This window comes from Peromyscus leucopus, chromosome 9 (genome assembly GCF_004664715.2).
Source record: "Peromyscus leucopus breed LL Stock chromosome 9, UCI_PerLeu_2.1, whole genome shotgun sequence".
NCBI classification, from domain to species: Eukaryota; Metazoa; Chordata; class Mammalia; order Rodentia; family Cricetidae; genus Peromyscus; species Peromyscus leucopus.
Window position 1 is genome coordinate 25,028,027 of NC_051070.1, and position 10,642 is coordinate 25,038,668.

Below are 10,642 nucleotides of genomic sequence, written 5' to 3' on the forward strand. Positions count from 1 at the left end.
GGATGGTGAATGCAAGGCATCTGGATTACACTGGATTACAAAGGGAGTTCCACCTGTGGCCACTCAGCTAGACTGTTTTGTTTGTTTTTCAAGACAGGGTTTTTCTCTCTCTAGGTAGCCTTGGCTCTTCTGGAACTCACTTTGTAGACCAGCCTGGCCTCGAACTCAGAGATTTCCTTAGTTACACCATCATTTTGAACCAGAGCTGGCCATGTGAGAGCCCATGTCTCCCAAAGACACCAATCAGGGTTTTGACAAAATGCTTAGCTCCTAGAGCTAGGTAGAGTGGAGCTAATCTTTTTTTTTTTTTTTTTTTTTTTTTTTTTTGGTTTTTTCGAGACAGGGTTTCTCTGTGTAGCTTTGCGCCTTTCCTGGAGCTCACTTGGTAGCCCAGGCTGGCCTCGAACTCACAGAGATCCGCCTGGCTCTGCCTCCCGAGTGCTGGGATTAAAGGCGTGCGCCACCAACGCCCGGCTGGAGCTAATCTTTAAAGAGGTGTTGTGTGAAATCCTGAAAGACTCACTGTCTTCTAAGACCCTGTTCTCTTTCCCAGTACTTAATATTAGTTTAATTTTAAAAATTCAATTGAAAGCTGGGTGGTGGCGGCACACGCCTTTAATCCCAGCACTTGGGAGGCAGAGGCAGGCAGATCTCTCTGTGAGTTTGAGGCCAGCCTGGTCTACAGAGTGAGAGCCAGGAAAGGCGCAAAGCTACACAGAGAAACCCTGTCTCGAAAAAACAAACAAACAAAAAAAGAACGTTAACATGAGGCTGGGGAGACAGTGTGGTTGGTAAAGTCACACACACACACACACACACACACACACACACACACACACACACACGCATGAGGACCTGAGTTGGGTCCCTGGAATCTATGTAAAAAGCATGGCCTGTCCGGGGCGAGAGCGGTGCCCCCTACTGGGGAAAGAAAGCGCTTGCTGTCCCCGTGTCAGGACTGGCGTTCAGGTCCTCCAAGCCCAAGTGTAAGCTGGGAGGGTGTGGCGGGTCACTCGTAATTCCAGACTCCAAAGGTGGACAGAATTATCAGGACAAGTAAGCTGGCCAGATGACAGAACAGTGAAGAGCATGCTCAGCTAGCCACCTTCCCCCAACATGTAAGGGGGAGAGTAAGGCCAGCCTTTGGCTTTGGCATACACATCCACATTGTGTCCCTCCCACACACAAACACACTGGAATACACACACGTACACAGTGGTAAAGTGAAAAGCTAGGCTGAGGGCACTAACTAGTCTTGCCGAACCAGTGAGCCTCATATTCAGGGAGAGACTCTGCTTCAAAAAAAAAGAAAAGAAAAAAGAAAAGGAAAAAAAAGAAAAAGAAAAAGAAACAATGAAGAGGGAAACACCTGGCCTCCAGGCACGTACACACAAGTGCACCACGTTCACATGAGCGTGTACACACCCACTGATATGTAATGTGGTAAAAGATAGAGCTTATCTACAGAATGTCCCCTTTTAAAGGAATGGTCAGTCCTGAGTTTCATTTAGATGGAAGGGGGTCAAAAATTATTACTGGGGTAGAAATAAAAATGTAAGTATAATATATACTGCTGCAGTCCTATGTGTTTGAACTTGATAATGCAACTGAATATGTAAAAAGAATATTCCTCTATTTTAAGGATATAACCCTTAACCCTTAAATATTTATAGGTAAAGGGTATGGAATCTGCAACTAATTTATAAATTAAGTAGGAGTGTGTGTGTGTGTGTGTGTGTGTGTGTGTGTGTGTGTGTGTTCATTATATGGACTGGAACAAGGAAATAGAGTCACTGAGGCAAATTGGTATTAATTGGTGAATTTGGAAGACAGGTACATGACAGAATTTTAATAATAGTCTTGAAATTTTTTTCATAGGCTTGAAATAATTTTGAATCAAAAAGAAAAGAACAAAAAGTAAAAAGTAAGAAAGACTGATTTATTTCAAACATCAGATCCTGCCGTCTGGGATTAGACATCACAGATTTATATTCATCACAGTTCAGTTGAAGAGAACCATCAGCAACCCCCAAAAGCAGTTGAGTCTCTGCTAAAAGGCATCGTTTTCCTCAAGCGGTCCAGACCCTTCCTTTGTTTCTCTATTGTACAAGTGCTGCTGTCTGAGGGATCCCAGGCAGAAGCAGCACATTAATGAATCTATGCTTGCTATATTTACAGATGTAGTCATCTCCCAGCTCTGTCTCTGCCATGCATGTCTGAATAAAGAGCACGTGTACACATGTGTCTGTACACACACACACACACACACACAGTTAAATCAAATGTCAGAAGGGACATTGTGGCAGTCTTGTCTTTTAAAAGTTAGGAAATATTTGAGGCAGGGTCTCCCATGTAGCCTGACCTGGCTTGAAGCTCACTACTCGTAATCTAGACTGTGCTTGAACTTGCAAAGTATAGATTGCACTATCTCCAGACTTAATGTAGTCTTCATTAGGTTTAACACTGTAATTGTGAAAAAGGGTAGAGCCAGAGTTCTTCCATTACGACTCAACTTGGTGATTGTGTTAGAGAGGCCAAACCAAGGACTCACCTCAAGCACACCCCAAGAGGCAAGCTGGGCTTTAGTGGCCTTTCCGACTTAAAAAGGTAAAAATCACCCTTGCGCCACTCAAGAATGTTCAGAAAATATGATTTATTCCTTTTTGTAAAAGACAGGGTCTCGGGCTGGAGAGATGGCTCAGAGGTTAAGAGCACCGACTGCTCTTCCAGAGGTCCTGAGTTCAATTCCCAGCACCCACATGGTGGCTCACAACCATCTGAAATGAGATCTGGCACCCTCTTCTGTGTTCATAATAAATAAATAAATAAATAAATCTTAAAAAAAAAAAAAAAAAAAGACAGAGTCTCCCCCTGTGTACAGACTGGTCTGTAACTTGTAGTAGTCCTCCTGCCTCAGCTTCCAGATGGTTGGGATTTTGAGCATGAGCCATGATGCCTTTCCCAAACAACTAAATCATTAACCGCGATCAAAGCTTTATCATTGAAAATGAGAACTCCAGACACAATTCGTTGAGGGGCTAATGACATCAGTCAACAAAAAACAGGTGCACAAAGATGACTGAAGAAACACAATAGGGAGCCAGGCGGATCTCTGTGAGTTCGAGGCCAGCCTGGGATACCAAGTGAGTTCCAGGAAAGGCACAAAGCTACACAGAGAAACCCTGTCTCGAAAAAAAAAAAAAAAGAAAGAAAAAGAAAAGCAATGGGAAGAATCTGCAACACTGTCTATAGACTGAGAGAAGGAGGTGTGGGGATATTTTATGTGTGCTGAAATGTGGTGAGATTTTATTTGTGCTTTAATAAAGCTTGCCTGGAGATCAGGGGGAAAGGCCAGCCATTTTAAGTAAACAAGTCAGGCAGGCAGGGTCTCTGTGTGTTCAAGGCCATACTAGGGAACAGAGCCAAGCATGGTAACACACGCCTTTAATCCCAGTACCAACCATAGAGACCTGGAGGTCTTTACAGACAGTGACAAGGAAGTGAGGTAGCTGGGCCAATGAGAGGGCAGAACAGCAAGGCAATAAAGACAGGAAGTCGGCACATTTGGAATCTGCAGAGTTGGTGAGATAAGGTATAAGACCATTTAGAAATTCATCTACAAGGAGGATTACATATTCCCCTGTGAAGAAGTCATTTTCAATAGTACAGCAAGGCTCCTCCAGAAACAGTGTCTGGTCTCACTGAAGTTACAGCATCACACACACACACACACACACACACACACACACACACACACACTCAGAATACAAAGTAACTGCCATGAGGCAAGCTATGCATGATGAGGGAAGACTGGACTTGGATACTTGTATGGGCCTTGAGGAGAACACAAACCTCTGTAAACAGAACAGCACATAGGACAGTTGAATGGGGACCCACTCAGGAAACTGGAGTGGCTTAGGCGGAAACACAGGCTGAAAACTGCCGAGAGCAGTTATCCACTCCTGACTTGTCCATGCTGTGTAAAGACTGGATGCACTAAGGTCAACCTCAGGGGCATTTCAAACTCAATAGAGGGGTCACTCAGATGACTCACCTGGTAAAAGTGTTTGCCAAACAAGCCTGGAGACGCGAGTTCAATTCCTTGGGACAGGACGGACTCTCAGAAGTTATCCTATGAGAAACACACACATACACACACACACACACACACACACACACACTCTCACACAAAGTCTTAAAATAATCTATCGGAGCATGGTGGCACAGGTTTTTAAATCCAGCCTTGGGAGGCAGAGGCAGGTGGATCTCTGTGAGTTCCAGGCCATCCAGTGAGACCCGGTTTAAAAAAAGAAGGGGGTAAGGTCAATGGAGCACCTGACTGGTGTGTATGAAGCCTTGAGTGTCACAACCAGCACAATAAGGAGATAAAGGAGAATGCACAGTTATTACACGTTCATGTGAAAAGTAACAAAAATCCCCATCTTAAAAAGAGGGGAGGAGAAGGAGCAGGGGGGAAAGAAGAGGAAGGGAGAGAACGGTGATTCACTTAAGAAAGACGGGCAAGTGATCAATAAACATGAGACTCTCCCCAGCTTCCCTCACACTAGAGAGATGCAAATTAAAACGGCTGTGGACTGGAGCCAAAAAACCTAAGATCAACAGATCACAACCAGAAATGGTTCGGTTTGGCTCACGGTTTAGAGATTTCCAAGCCAGGCATGGTGGCACAGTCCTGAATGGCCAGCACTCTGGGGCAGAGACAAGAGGATCACCGATCACCATGGATTCAGGTCAGCCAGGGCTACAAAGAAAGACCTAGTCTCAACATCCTCCCCTCTGACCCCAAAAGAGGGTTCAGCCCATGCTTCACCCCAGTGCTCCTGGGCCTATGGTGAGGCCGAACATAGAGTAGTAGAGAATATGTATTAGAGACGTCCGCTCCAGTTAGGGCAGCAGAAAGAGAGAGGGAGAGGCTGGGGTCTCCCTATACCCTTCAAGGGTAGGACCCCATTGACCTATTGCTCGATGTCCCACTCCCCCAGGACCCCAATGACCTACTGTTCCATGGCCCACTCCCCCAAGTTTTAATCCCAGTCTAGAGAGCGCTGGAAGCCAGGGAGCAAACCTTCTACACAGAAACTTTGTTGGAGCCTTAGAAGCCAAACTACAACATGGAGGAACTTAGAAACACATCCAGTCTTAGACCAACTACTTCTCTCCAAGAAAGCATTTTACAAGTCAATGGTGAACTCTCCTGGCTTGGGTTGGAAAACAGTCATACACCTAAAATCAAAGCTGACTGAGCCCCCAGACTCAACATGTCCCCTACAAGGCCCATTCACTGCAAAGGGAAAAAAACAATTTTCAGTGAAAAACCATAGCAGGCATCACTTTAGCCAAGTGATAAGGTGAACACCACAAAACAAAACATGAACATCATCATATAGCTCCTGAGATAAATGAAGTGTCCCTTCGTGATATAACAACAAATGTATAACCTCAGGCTGATGAGATGCCTCCGTGGGTAGAGACACTGGCTACCAAGCCTCATGACTTGAGTTCAGTCTCAAAACTCACTTCTGACCTCCACATGGGTGCATGGACGGACGGACACACATACACACACACACACAAATAAATGGAAAAAAGTGTATGTGTCATCTGAGAGCAGAGGGGCAGCTTAAGAAGCTCAGTGATTAAGGGGTGCAGAGCGCCTGCAAAGGACTCTAATTGGGTTCCTAGCATTCATGCCAGGTGGCTCACAACCATGGCAACTCCCAATCAGGGGACCCGACACCCTTTCTGCACTCCAAGGGTAACTGTACTCATTTGCACACACATACCCTCTGACATACAAACCAACCATATACATCATTAATAATAAAAATGAATCTCAATAAACAATCTCAGTCAAATCGTGAGGAAAAAATGAGACATACACACCGATGCAGGTGTATGTCTTTCTCTTTCCTTTTTTATGTGTATGAGTGTTTTGCCTACATGTATGTCTGTGCACCATGCTCATGCCTGGTACACATGGAGGTCGTAAGAGCACTTTGGGTCCCCTGGAACTGGAGTTGCAGACAGTTGTGAGCTTCCATGTAGGTGGTTGGAATTGAACCTGGGTCCTCTAGAAGAGCAACCAGTGCTCCTAAGTCCTGAGCCACCTCTGCAGCCCCTATTGGAGGTATATTTCTGTAAGATACTATAAGTCACCACAGACCCTCCAAAATACCAAGTTAAAAAAGGCAAAAGTAAGCTGGGTGGTGGTGGTGGTGCACGTTTTTAATCCCAGCACTCAGGAGGCAGAGGCAGGCGGGTCTCTGTGAGTTAGAGGCCAACCTGGTCTACAGAGCAGGTTCCAGGATAGCCAGGGCTACACAGAGAAGCCCTGTCTCAAGAAACCAGCCAACCAACCAACCAAACAAAAAGGGCAAAAGTAGATGAAAGAATTGCTTTGGTTAGAAAGTCTTGTGGTAAAGCACAGTGTGGGACCCTGCATCGGGCCCAGGGCCAGACAAAGTCCATTGGCAAACCAATTGGAAACCTCAAGTGAGGTCAGGGTTTAGATAAAACTATAGCATCCTATTTTCCGGGTTTGAATTGTTGCATGACAGTTATGTATCTGTTAACATTAGAAACCCCCAGTGAGGAGCAGTGAGTTCTGTACACTATTTAGAACTTCAAAATAGAGTCTTGCTATTTTTACCACCAGACCCGGCAAGTTTCAGTTATCCAGTTATCATTACATTTATTTATTTATTTATGTAGAGGAGTGTGTGTGTGTGTGTGCGTGTGTGTGTGTGTGTGTGTGTGTGTGTGTGTGTGTGTGCGCGCGCCCGCGCGCGTCAGAGAACAACTTGTGCGAGTCCTTCCACCACATGGACCTCAGAGACGGAAACCAGGCCTTCAGGCTTAGTGGCCAGCACCTTCACCGACGGAGCCAGCTAGTCAGCCCCCAAACAACCTGTTTTCCGTTTCCTTGTTTACTTAGTGAAGTGTTTCAAACAGTTTTGTGTCTGCCTCCAGGCACACGTCATCAACGGAGCTGTGTCCGTTTTCCAGAATGATTTTTAGAAAGAAGAACAGGAGGCAGGTGCCAGGTGGTGCATGCCGCCAAACCCAGCACTCGGGAGGTGGCTGCAGGAGGGTCATAGGTCAAGGTCATCTTTAGCTACGAATCCAGTTCAAGACCAGTCCAGGCTACATGGGACCCTGACTCAAAAATAAGTTTAAGAAATAAAAATAAAACAACAAAAACTGGGGTGTGGGGGGGTGTGGGGTGTGGGGGTGTGTGTGGGGGGTGTGGGGGTGTGGGGGTGTGGGGTTAATTAACAGAGCTGCTGTCTCAACCCTGTAACTCACAGTATCCAAGCACACACCATCCTGACGTGTAACAAACAGCATGTTCACGTACTGTGTTGCGACTCCGAGCCAAAGTCCAGTATGTTTAAGGAGGCAAGTCACTTCTTAGAAGCTCATGTTTCGCAAAGCTACAGGCAATAACACATTTTTATGATGGCTTGGTCAATCTCTTAAAGAAAAGGGAGAGGTTTATGGCAGAAATGGTAATAAAGCTTTAACTCCATGTGTGTGCTTAAGTCCACTGGAGCCATTCAAGTTAACTTCTACCTATATTTATGGGCTCGATTGCATAATACATGAAGCTTACAGGAAGTACCCAGGAGATAAGGGTACATAGAAAAGTTATTTAAGTTTGAAAAGAAACCACAGGACATGCTGGGAACCTGGTTTATAGACACTTTTGTAACACAAGTGACTATGCCATTCATTTTCTTTTAATAATTTCCCTATCTCATAGTGAATATGGAACAACTGATTAATTCTACATAGAATGCACATCGGAGTCAGCAGAGAATTAGCTAAAAAGTCAGTAAATTACCTGAAAACTGAAGATACACATTTGATGATGTCCAAATCATGCTAAGCATGTGGATGGCTTAGACAGATCGGGACATCCCATAATGCAGTGGCTTCCTGCTTGAGCTTCCCTGAGCCTCCTGTCTACTAAGAAATATGACTTGATCAGTAGACCTTGCCTTTGCTACAAGAAATGACCCTACTGGTTAATGTGTAACTGAACATTGCTCCCTCTCTACAATAACCGCATTTTACAGCAGAGGAATACATATGGACGCTTTGCTCCTTGAAGGTCTAGTTTGCCTCCGTGGTCTTAGGATGCTTGGGCTGGAAGATGGCTTTGATCCCTTTGCCTGGCGTCCTCATGCTGGATGCAAAGATCTTTTACCATAATATTTACATTTTTAGGAAAATCAAGGCTATTCTTACAAATTAAGGGGGAAACGGAGGTTAAAAACATTTTTTAAAGCCCTATAATGGTGAGGAGTGCTGTGGAACGATAATGTTGCAGAAGTGGAGAAACTGCTTTATTCTAATGAAAGCAAATTACCCTAAAATCTGTGTTGTGGAAAATTAAAACTAATGACATGTTCATGTTGCAATGCAAAATTGCCCAGAACCTAATTTCCCGGAGTGAGATGCAGTTTATTTTCAAACGTAACTAACTTGTCCATTTCATAATTTGCTTTCCTCTGTTACTGCAAAAGAACCATGTACAACGGGCCCCTCTGCCCTCCTAATTGGCAAGGACGAGCCAAAGCAGTTTTGAGATTTCCTCTGTGACATTAACAGAGTAAATGAACAGATTTTAAAAATCATTCATATTTAAAAAGACTCTATCCTCTCAATAAATGTAAATGAAATATGCCACCTTTATTAAGTCTAAAATGGCTCATTTCAACTTTTGCCTTGATCTCATAGAATGTAGAGGGTTTTCCATGACAACTGAATTAACTCCGTGAGGGAGGGCTTTTGAGACAGGATCAGTCACACCAGTGTGTGGGATGACACCTAGCAGAGTTTTTAGATTAAGCTGGGGAGAGAACAAAGCTAGGCACACACTCTCCCAGCTTCAAGTAAACACGGTGACTGCTTCTCTTCTCTGCTGCTTGGAATGAATGCCATGCTGTAAAGCTAATTGCGGCTGTAATTAGGAAAGGGAGAAAAACACGAAATGACTGTGGGTGAGGCTATTCAGTAGAGCTGAAATCTAAATCTCAGAGATCCCATTTTCCCTAGGGGGAGCTTTTGAATGGTGAGTTGAAATGTGAACACAATATTGAGAAAAATGCTGTCCAGTGTGAAAGGCAATGGGCAGTACCCAGTAGATGGCTGACTGGTGTCCAAGATGGACTTCAGATGATGAAAAAGACCAAATGTGACCAGCTGAAATGTTGCCCTCTCAGAAGAGGCCTCACTCTGCACCCAGGCTTCCCCACGCAACATTTCATAAAATGCCACCTCCCGGGTGTGGTTAAGAAACTCTTCCCCGTATCTCACATTGCTCTATCTGCTGTGTAGCAAGCCAGTTTCCTCACATCCTCAGCAACATCTCTCTAACCTGTACCCACATCCATCTCACAGAAACAACGAAAACAGCAGGCTGACTCCAAATCCACAGAGGAGGGTTTGCAAAACCTTTCCATCATTCCACACACTGTGATCAGATTATTTAGTTAGTTTTGATTTTTAAGACGAGTGATGGGAACCCATGACTGTTTAAATCATGGGTTCTCACCTGGAACTTCCCATGTGAAGTCTTGGGAAGACAGACTTTCTAACTGCCAGCCTAGTTAAAGCAGACAGGTTAGCAAGCAGATGGTCCGGCTTGTACCATCCTGTGTTATGAGAAAAGCCAAACAATCTAAAGATTTGAATCCTATCCTTGAATATGATGTCTCCTGACCTCCATGAACATGCCTGACAATGGGAATAATTATAGTTTTTTTTTTTTTTTTTTGCTTGCACTAAAATATCTTTCTACTCTAATTAGATTTAAAGGAAAAGTAAAGAAGACCTTCCATAAAATGCCGTCACAGATTCCCTCAGAGACTTCTTGCCTGTAATTAAGTTGCATTTACAGATCTGATAGTCATTCCTTAAAAGAGGCATTAACATTACAAAGACCAATTATTCATGGTCAAACAAAAGATTCAGGTTCCCTGATCAAAGCAGTAATCTCATTTACAATTGTTATTTTTGAAGTATCTTCAAACAGAACAAATACACCTTGACTACATAAACAGCTATGGCTGTGGGCTAATTTGGGGCTCCATGATCAGATGGTTCGCCAAAGGGCTCAAATCTAGGCGTACTGTCCATTCCCAACATTATGCTATGGAACAGCTTTTTTTTTAGAAGGGGAAAACTTAACAAATGCAGTTTTTAGTAACCAAAGTGTTGCAAGAGAGAGGTCAGCTTATATTTTTCATAGAGCTCTGTCCTTTACCCAAAGCCGATTGTTTGACAATTGTTGGAAACAATGAAAGGCAAAACCCCAAACATACACATTACCTGAAAACCAATAGGTGTTGGCTAGGGAAAATCGGAATTTGTCTTTAGTTTGAAGTTCTCTAGGTAAAAGGCCCTGAGAAGATTCCTAACAACTTTTAGAGCTTTGCCTGTAGTTTTCAGCAAGCCTAACAGTGCCTCCCAATGACACCCCAGGACAGGAGGAGGCCTTCTGTATTTACTAGAGCACTAGATGATTATGTCTGAATTTAAATAAGAATTCATATCTTTAAACCTGACTGGATCACTAAACAACCAAGAAGACGAAACAAAAACAATCAAGGAAAAA